The sequence below is a fragment of the Vicia villosa genome, linkage group LG3 (genome assembly GCF_029867415.1).
Source record: "Vicia villosa cultivar HV-30 ecotype Madison, WI linkage group LG3, Vvil1.0, whole genome shotgun sequence".
In the NCBI taxonomy this organism is placed as follows: domain Eukaryota; kingdom Viridiplantae; phylum Streptophyta; class Magnoliopsida; order Fabales; family Fabaceae; genus Vicia; species Vicia villosa.
Window position 1 is genome coordinate 210,687,874 of NC_081182.1, and position 10,543 is coordinate 210,698,416.

Below are 10,543 nucleotides of genomic sequence, written 5' to 3' on the forward strand. Positions count from 1 at the left end.
TTTTCGCTTATATTTGCGGGGTAGATTTGGGGTGTTACACACATCTTCATTTTTTAGTTTCACCGGTACTAAGTCATTCCAACTACCATGAATGAGCAAGATCCACGAGACCTGATCTTGGCGGAAAAAACCAGTTTGATTTGTTTGATAGCTCAATTCATGCTCTTGCAGAGTCTGGGCCATGCTTCCAAGCTTAGAATTGTAATAACATATTGGTTCATTCTTAGATCATGATGTATGGAACAAGCTCAAAAGCTCACTAAAAAGGCCAGATGTCTTATCCAATGCTCCAACATATGAGAACATCATTAGTACTTCTTAGATAGGCAGCACTAAACAATTACTTGTTACCTATTATTTAGACACATTAAACTAATAAAGATCACAACATACAATTACTCACCATTTTTCCATAATTTAGCAAAGGGTTAGTACTCCAAAATAGCACCATGAGGTTAGTCATGTAGTGGTTAGTATGTTCTTACATACACAACCAAATCATGAGTAGATCCACCAGAATCAGCATTAAAATATGCATAAGCATTTTGTTCAAACCATACATAAGAGTCCATAGAGCCCTTATATATTAACAAAACATGCCCATAATATGGGGACAAACAAACTCAAGTGAAACAAGACAAAAATAAATTTCCTTTAGAATTAATCATCTATCATCCTCTACAGTTCATTTATTTGACTCAATCTTCATCAGCCTCCAAGCTTGAATCGGCCTCTTTACGAGCTTGATTTGGACTCTTCATGAGCTTAAACTAGTTTCTTCTTCAAGGTATTCATCCTGGTCACATATTTCCTCCTAGATACATGTGTCCTACTAGATAATCCAACAAATATGACCCCACTATTTGCAGAAGAGGTGTACTAAACTACCTTATTCTTGTTGTCTTCAGCCTTGCTAAGTCTTTCAACTTCCTTCAAGATTGAGACTCCTTTGGTATAGGGGCTATTCTTGATTTGATTTAACGACTCTTGATTCATCTTGAGATCAATTTGCACTATATGGACAGAGATAGGGAGAAAGAGATAGAAAGATAGAGGTATGAACAAAATATTCTTTCTTGTAACAAAGGTCTAAATAAAATAGGTTTTGAGATAAGTAAAGTCTGCTTTGTTTCATGTGCAACACTAAACCAAAAGTAGAAAAAATATCATGCACACCTCCTTACATTGACTACTATAGACCCTCATAGATGCAAATTCCAAGGACCCTCCTTAGTTTTTCAAAATTTATTTGCATCAAATGCTTGTGTTAAAATCTCAGCCGACTTTTGGTTAGTCTCCACATGCTCAATGTAAATGTGATTGGTTCTAATATGTTGAACAAGATTCTTTGAAATATTGATGGCACTCAAATTGTTACTCAACAATTTCATGGAATCTTGTCCCATATCGCACTCCTTCGCCATTAGGTGCATCCACTTCAATAGAGTACTCCTGCACACATATGTGCGCTCTCTATCATTCACACTTCCATCCCAATCATAATATCTAACTAATATTGAGTTGGTTTCATGTGAGTGAAGTATATCATACTCGTATGTCTCATTGTCAATCTTTGGGATTATACTATCTTGAGCATGAAAATATAAGAATATGGAATATTCAGATAATTATTACAAGCGTAGGCAATCAACTGATGATTAGGACAAATGCATATTAGTCTCTGTTTTTAGAAAAAGAGTCTTTAATATTTCTTTTGGAGATTAAGATTTTATTTTATTTTATTTGTTCCTGATTTGTGAAAAGATCTTGCAACTGTTTTCAAAAAAGAGAATATTGGATTCAGGGTGTGTGACTGTTTTATCACAGTGGTGATTGGAAGTGGGATGGTGATTTCTCAGGTATAGATGTAGACTTCTAGCTAGAAGGAGCATTAGGTAGTGATTAGGCGTGATGTTATCAATTAGGGGGTTTAGGCTTTGAACTAATATTATTGATAGTGGACTGCCTTGGTAACCCCTAGATTAGGTGTTGTTTGCACTGAATTAGGTTAACAATTTATTGTGTTATTTATCATTTTTTTTTGCATTTACTTTCAGTTTTGATAAGTGTGTTGTAAATTAGCAGATGTTATAACAAATGTCTTGACATTGCGTGTTGTTATGACGTATGTCTTGACATCTGTTGTAAGTGCCAGAATTTCAAAAGATAACACACAAAACCCTAACTCACTATGCATAAGATATATGCTGATAAATGACCCAATTTTGATTCTAAACTGATGAATGAATATCAATGCAATCACTCCTTTCTGATATTAGAAGAAAATAAACTTTTTAGGTCGGTTAAATAAACCTAATTTAAGAAATAAACTACTTAATTCAGGTACAAATGGTATTTGAGTTTTCAGAAAGCATATACTTAATAAGTCAGTTGCTATTTAGCAGACCTAATAACGTTTTCTTATGTCAAGACCAAATCCGACTTAAGAAGTCAAAACTTCTTATGTCGGCAACTCTTAGGTCAGGCTCAGAACCGACTTAAGAAGTCATTTTTAACCGATTTAACAAGCAGTTTTTCTACTATTGAAATCAACTAGTAGGGAGATGGACCATTGGAATCCTAAACCCTAATGCATGAACTTGTCACTATGCAATGAGGTGTATGATAAAATGATGTGGATGATCAAGATCGAGTAGAAAATTGTCAGGTCAAAATTTGGTGTGTGATAGCATCATGGACCAATCGATTGATTAATATGCAAGGAAAGTCAATTGATATATATGCAAGGCAACCTGGAAGGTTTAATAAACTTTCAAAATTTCAAATCGCATCGTCATAGGATAGTTGGTCGATTGCACCATAGAAAAAATATTATTAAATTGTAAATGACGAAACAACAGACTATTAACATCCATAAAATTTGAAAATTACACAAATATAATTTCTTTTGTTTTTTTAACTCTTATTTAGAATAAAATTAAAATTAAAATTTTATATTCTTATATTCTTATATTTTATAACATAATCACTAAATTAATTATTTTTAAAATAATTGAATTACATGTTTTTATCAAACCCGTGCAACATAGAAATAATTTAACTAATTATAACTTACATTTACTAAGTTTATATGGAGAACTTGGAGGCAACATTACACATCCAAAGTTAATAAGATATGAAAAAATTATACTATATAAGTAATTTTTATTATCTTTTTCATTTTATTGTCTATATTTTAGGGAACAAACTCATAATTTTAAAGTAAATTAATAAAAATACAATTCTTGGTCGAAAACATAAATCTTAAATGGCAACTTATTACATATTCTACCATAAGATAATATTATGCATAATTTTTTTATATATATTTCTTCCTTATAACGCCATAAGGAAATAACAATTTTTGCTAGCGCACATGACTCGGCCATCAAACTTATTCCCTCTATAAAACTTTTCACAATCTTCATGAGTTTCACACGGAACTGTGATGAAAAATAGAATAAAAAATGTTAATATAATATGATAAAAGATTATGTAAGAACTACAAAATAAAAAAAAATATTTTAAGGAAAACAATGATTTACTGCTAGTCGCTAAAAGAAAGAATAGGGATAAAAACAAAACTGTAGCATAAAAAAATTTCAGAATTTTAGCCATATGTTTTTATCTTTTAATTTTACAAATGAATAAAAATATATTTGGTGTATATTAATGCAATGCTAAAAACACTTAAATAGTTGTAATATTAAAATACATAATATATTGTAATAGATTTTATTGCCCCTTTTGCACACTTAATAAATACCTCTTAAGCATATTTAGAAAAGAGGTAACAAAAATACTTTATAATCTTTCAATATATTTTTTAAGAATCTTTTCATCCTTTGGTGATAGAAAGTAGACATGTCTTTTTAGAAAATTTGTGTGTTTAAGTTATCTATATAAATAAGGGTTAATGAACTTTTTGGTCCCTCTAAATATTGCAGATTTTGCTTTTAGTCCCTCTAAAATTTTCCTTTAAGAAATCGTCCTTTCAAAAATTTTCATCTTAACTATTGGTCCCTAACGTCAAAATTGCTAGAGATTAGCTACGATTTTAGCCACTGATTAGCTACGAAATTTGACCTTAAGGACCAATAGTTCGGAAGAAAAATTTTGAAGGGACGATTTCTTGAAGGAAAATTTTGGAGGGACTAAAAACGAAAATTAAAATATTTAAAGGGACGAAAAAGTTCATTAACCCTATAAATAATGTAGAGTTATGAAAACAACATTTTTCTGTATAGGTTAAACATAAGTATTAGGGATGGTAATTGGTATTTTTGGAAGTGTACTACTTTTTTGTTATCCGCTTTATTAGATAAATTTAATATTTGCATTCACTTTTTACCTGTGCAGATATCAGTCAGACGAATATCTATGAATTTTTAAATATTTTCATATACTTATGAATACCAGTTTTTTTAATCATACGGATGTATTAATTCAAAAACTAATTACACAAGGTGATCGCCAACGATCCATCCCCAAGACAAAACTCATTAACAAAAACAAAATTAACACCTTAAACCATAAGCAAGGCTAGGTGTTTTCTAACTTTTCTATTTTTTAAATGTGAAAAATTAAAATTTAATAATTTTCCTTACACGATTTAAAAAGAAAAACTATTAAGTTTTTGTAAGAAACTAGGGTTTAATAATATGAAATAAATTGTTAAGTTTATTTAATTTTGTTTATGTGACGATATAAATAAATAATTACAATTTTATAATAGATAGTGAGTAGAATTTACTGATTAGGGTTTTTGTGAAATGAATTTACTAAATTTAATAATTTAAAAAACATTTGATTAATTTTGATAATTATTAACGGATACGAATATATGTGGATATGGATATCATCAAATTTGTGTCTATATTCGTAAGCAAACAGTTAATTAAATATTTATTTATTTACATGTAGATATCCATCAAACTATTCAATTCGTGCTCGTGGGATGTTTTACCTTTGCATACCACAAATACAGTTTTTATGCCATCTTTTATTTTTAGAGTGAAGACTCATTTTGGTCCCTCACAAAAATTACAGAATCCAAGTCAGTCTCTCACACAATAATGGACTCGATTTAATCCCTTAAAAAAATTTAACCGAATCATATTAGTCCTTGTGTTAATATTTTTTAAACTGGTTTTTCCTACTTTAAACCATGATTGGAATGCCACGTTAGATTTTATTTTTTATTTTTTAAATATTAAATTAAATTTTAATTTTAATTTCATTGATAAACAATTCTTAATTAATAATATCAAAAAAACCAAAATTGTTATTTATAAGGGACTAATCCTAAAATTGTGAAACAACATCTTAAGTCTTTACCACTAACCCAATATACATTCATGAGAAATAATTCTCATAAATTTTAGTAATATTAAATAATTTTATGTTTAAACTAAAAAATTCAAAATTTGTATAAATGGGGTCTTGAACCTAAGTCCGATAAATAATAATCACTTTACAACTAGACAGGTCCATTTCTTTTGTTAATAATCTTAATGATGATTCTTAATTTAATAATTTAGAACAAACATTTACTTATTTCAAATAACACACAAATATATAATTACTAATTTTAAATAATACACAAATTTAAAAATAAAATTCAAAAAATGTAAATCCTCAATATATTTAATCAAATAAAAATAAAATAAATAATATTTAATTAAAATTATATAACACACGAATAAATATTTACTATTTCAAACAAATTAAAATTAAATAATAATTAATGAACTTAATAGTAATTCAAATAATTGTTAAAATATTTATTAAATTTAATTAATTAATTAATTCAAACTAAATAGTGATCAATTAGTTTAGTAGTAATTGATTTATTTATTTCTATTCAATTAATTATATTTAGGATTTACATTTTATTTATTTTTAACATTTGTAAAGTGACTATCATTTAATTTGAACGGACGTAGGTTCATGACGTCATTGGTATAAATTTTATATTTTTTGTTTTAAATTCATAATGATTTAATATTACTAAAAATCATAGTAATTATTTGTCATGAATGTATATTGGCCTAGTGGTAAAGACTTAAGATGTTGTTTTTAATGTGTTTGGTAACAAAAGGACTAATATTATCCGGTTAAATGTTATAGATCCTTTTTTTAGGACTAACTTGGGTTCTTTAATTTTTTGAGAGACCAAAATGAATCTTCAGTCCTATTTTTATAGAACCAGTTTATCATAATAAATAAGAATCATATTTTGTATTATTGTGTGATTTCTTTTACAATATTTAATTCTACATTCCTATTTTGATTCTTCTAAGAAAAAATATATTAAATGAAAAATTAAGGTCTTTGATTATTAACAAAATTAGTTTTTTTTTTTAATTTGTGTATGAAATGATAATTGGAGTTTGAAAAACACCTTTTAATTATGATTAATTATTAATTTATTATTTTAGCACTTGACATTATTACAAATAATACATTTCATAATAAATATTTCACCTCAGTCAATTTTAAATCGAGGTTAAGTGGGATGAAACCCGCCATTTTAATTTTTTTATAATAAAAGTTATATCTTATTTTATTAAATTCTGCAATTTTATATTTTCTTTAAAATCAAAATGACACTCTTATTTTATAAATAATCTTTTACCTCGATTTTCTTGTGAAGCGACATACAATGTTGATTAATATTTTAGTTAATAAAATTGAAGTTAATTTTTACCCCAATTGTTTTCCCTTAGATATTTTTACTAACCGAGATATAAATTCTAAACACTTTTTACTCCAACATCAAAACATTGAGTCTTATTCACTTTTTATTATTTTTCATAAAAATTTTGCGGCCTAGCGAACAAAAGAAACACCATTCTTCCTCTTCTTCAACTAACAAACTGAAACATTATTCTTCATCTTCTCCGAGAGGGAAGGAAGCGCGAATAAAGAACTCGAACCTCAAACCAATATATTTCTTTGACTAACTCATCATGTTTTTGGTATGTAAAACTTTCTTCACGAATTTACAAGTGTCGTGGCAGAAAAATTGAGATTAACCTATTGATTAACTTAACTCGAAAAGCAAGAGTCGCCACCAAACTTTATTTGTTTTCAAAGGAACTGGAAAATATCAATAAAATCCAACAAAAGAAATGATTTAGGTACGTGGTTTGGCTATGCAAGAGGAAGATATTAGCAGCCCTCACGTCAATGGTACTTCATTTGAACCTTTTGAAAATCTTTGTTTTTAGGCTAAAGGGTTAAAGATGCAAAAAAAAATTGATGGGATGAGAAAAGAATATTTTTTAATTATGTGCTCGACAAGACGTTGCATCTTGTGCCTACATAGCTCTTTTGTGCAATAGAGAAGTCAGAGCATTTGCAGTTCTGTTAAAAAAGAAATAATAAAAATTTGTTGATTAATTTTAATGAGAAGTATATTGTCTTATTTGAGTGAAAGAAACAACACACTCTCTATAATTATGAAAAAGTGAACATTTGCATCCTCTTTAATTTTGGTTGTTCAGTGAAGAAATCATGATAAATTTAAAAACATTTTTCTTTTAAATAAAATTAAATTATTACACAGATGAAAGCATCAAAACATAAGAGAAGGAAACTGATAGGAAAGAAAATAAGGAAAAATAAATGAAATAGATAGGAATGAAAAGATAGCACTATCATTGATAAAGGATAAACTTAACCATTTAGCCTACATCATCTCTCTTTAAATTTCTTCTTGAAAGTTTTGCTATTAATATTATGAGCTTTTATGGATATGTCAAAAACCTTATTACAAAGACAATAAATTTTACACAATCTCGTCCACTAAACAAAATGGAACTTTTGACGGTTGAGCTCACAAAACAAATTTAACTTTTAACGGATAATCTCAAAAACTAAACAAAAATTTTATATTGACACTCTCAAGAACCAAATACATCAAACAAAAGTATAAAACTCTTAATGAGAAAATAATTCAACATAAACACCGGTATAACAACACACCTCTCTAAAGTACTTATCATTTACAAAGCATAAAAGACAAATTTTAGTGAAAGAATATTAAGGAGAGAAGAGAGAAAATAATTAAATGATAATAAAAATGAATTCTGGTGTATTTTTAAATGAGGATAAGTCTCCTTTATATGAAAAAATGTATTTAAAATAGTAAAATGATCCATGGACTTTTTAATGGTCATAATCGAGTGCATTTTACACAATCGATTATGTAGTTTAAATACATGAAGTTTTCATATTCTACATCATCAATTAATTGAAGCCTTAATAATCAATTAAGAGGCATTTTAAAAGAAATAATGGATTAACTCTAATATGCTAATCAATCATCTAATGTAAATTACACTCTTACTAATCAAGATAGTATCCAACTAACTATTTGGATAAAACATTTTCTAAAGTGGAGAAGATTCTAAAATGTTTTAGTTTGTGAGGCTTAGTATCTTTGGAAATACGCTTATATTTTTATTATATACTGATCATTAATACACAAAATCAGGAGAACTTTCACACTTTATCTCTTTCACAATCTTGAAGCTTCAAGATCTCTTTGATATTTCACTAAGGCTTCAACATTTCATCTATGACTTAACTTCTTATATCTGTTGATATTAGATATGACTTATTTTATAGACTACATCATCAAAGGTTGCTTGATTAGTGATCTTTCAGGACTCCATCTAAAGTTAATTAACATTAAATATTGTGAATATCAAAACTACCAAGGATCACTATTAAGATCATCTCTCACGTAACCAAAAAAAAAGTTTAAAATACATGACACAATTTAATTCAATAAATACAAAATTATAGTAATTTTCATAAAAGACTAAAAGTAAAGATAACATAAATTAAAATGATGTTTCAAAGTAATAGTTTCACAATATAACAATATTTTATATTTATGTTAAATATATTCAAATTAAATCTTAAATTCATTAATGATATGGAGAACTTGGAGGCAACTATATGCATCCAAAATTAAGAGAAAATCAAAAGAAATTAATTATAATAATATTTCCTACCTTTTTTTTATTTCATTTTTAAAATATTAGAGAACAAAGTCATAATTTGAAGGAATACATTATTACGTACAAAACGAAAAATTATATGAAAAATACAAGTATTGGTTGTAAGAATAAATCTTAAATGACCACTCATGCAACATTCAACCATAAAGTATATTATATATGTCTTTGATATTTCCCTTGCAACTATGGTCTTTGCGGTAACCCGTGAAACAGGATACACCTTTTATCAATACACTTATAAAAGACAGTCACCATATTAGGGCTAACACTCTGAAATTTAGGAAAAGGGCAATCTTCATCAGTTTCACATGGATTACCTGCAACTGTAAATAATAGAATAAAAAATATTAGTCAAATACTAAAAATTGTGTAATAACTATAAAAAAAATAAAAATATTCAAAAAAGAGAAACTTATTTACCGCCAGCCTCCACCATTGAAAGATGAACTAAGGAAAGAAATAAAATTATAGCATAAATAAACTTGAAATTTTTAGCCATATTCTTTTCTATTTTTATTTTACAAATGGAATGAATTGTTCAATTTATAAATAATGCGCAATGCTTAAAATAACATATAAATATTTGTAGTAGTACATTACAAAATATATTTTAATTGTATCTTCCGCATTCTTAATAGACAAAATATCTATCATTTTTAAATTCATAAGTCTATTTTAAGGTTAATTTTGGTCCCTTAATTAAAAAATATTCATATTGTTCTAGTCTTTTTAGTCTAATTAGCGACGAATTTAGCGGCCGATTTCTGAGTTTTCCGTCGCTAATTAAATAAAAAGGAATAAAGTAAAACATTTTAAAGAGTTAAGAGATCAAAATGAACATTTTTTAAATTAAGGGATCAAAATAAACCTTGAGGTAAATTTACAGGACTTACAAACATATTTTGCTTGTGTTTGGTAAGACATGTTTTTGAGCTTATAGCTTATGTCTTATGTCTTATAAGCTCATATGATAATATAGACCTGTTTGGCAACTGTCCTTTCATCACGAGCTTATAGCTTATTTTACTAGCTTATAGCTTATTTTCCAGACGCTATTTTAAATAGCGTTTTAGCTTATTATTTTTTTCTTCTTATTTATCCTTATTATTTTAATTAATATCCATTTTTAACACATTTAATTTAAAATAAAATAATTATATATTAAATATATTTTATGTCATTTTATATTTATAAGGTAATTGAACCGCTAATTTTACTAAACACTTCAATTGGCTTATAAGCTATCAGTCTCAACCATCCTCTATAACCTATAAGCCATCAGTCATCAGTCATAAGCTATGAACTATAAGCTACCTTATCATTCAACCGCTATTTTTACGAAACAGACTAATTGCCTTCTTAGTATCTCTTCTGCATATTTAGTAAAGGGGTAATATACAAATAATTTATAATCTTTACATCTATTTTTTTTAATGTAACTTTTCATCCTTTGGTAATAGAAGAGGGACATGTTTATATTTAGAAAATTGCTAAACTAAGGTTTATATTAT

The 10,543-nt window shown here is 27.2% G+C and overlaps 2 long non-coding RNA genes across 2 annotated transcripts; both read right to left on the reverse strand.

The window, feature by feature from the left end:
* Positions 1 to 3,137: 3,137 nt before the first annotated feature.
* LOC131657267 (uncharacterized) lies at positions 3,138 to 3,731 on the reverse strand. Its single transcript, XR_009300574.1, has 2 exons — positions 3,546 to 3,731; positions 3,138 to 3,443 (listed from the first exon to the last, which is right to left on the reverse strand). It is a non-coding gene; the product is annotated as an uncharacterized LOC131657267 (long non-coding RNA).
* Positions 3,732 to 9,003: 5,272 nt separating this feature from the next.
* On the reverse strand, positions 9,004 to 9,599 carry LOC131657268 (uncharacterized). The gene is made up of 2 exons (XR_009300575.1): positions 9,453 to 9,599; positions 9,004 to 9,355 (listed from the first exon to the last, which is right to left on the reverse strand). It is a non-coding gene; the product is annotated as an uncharacterized LOC131657268 (long non-coding RNA).
* Between the last annotated feature and the right edge of the window lie 944 nt (positions 9,600 to 10,543).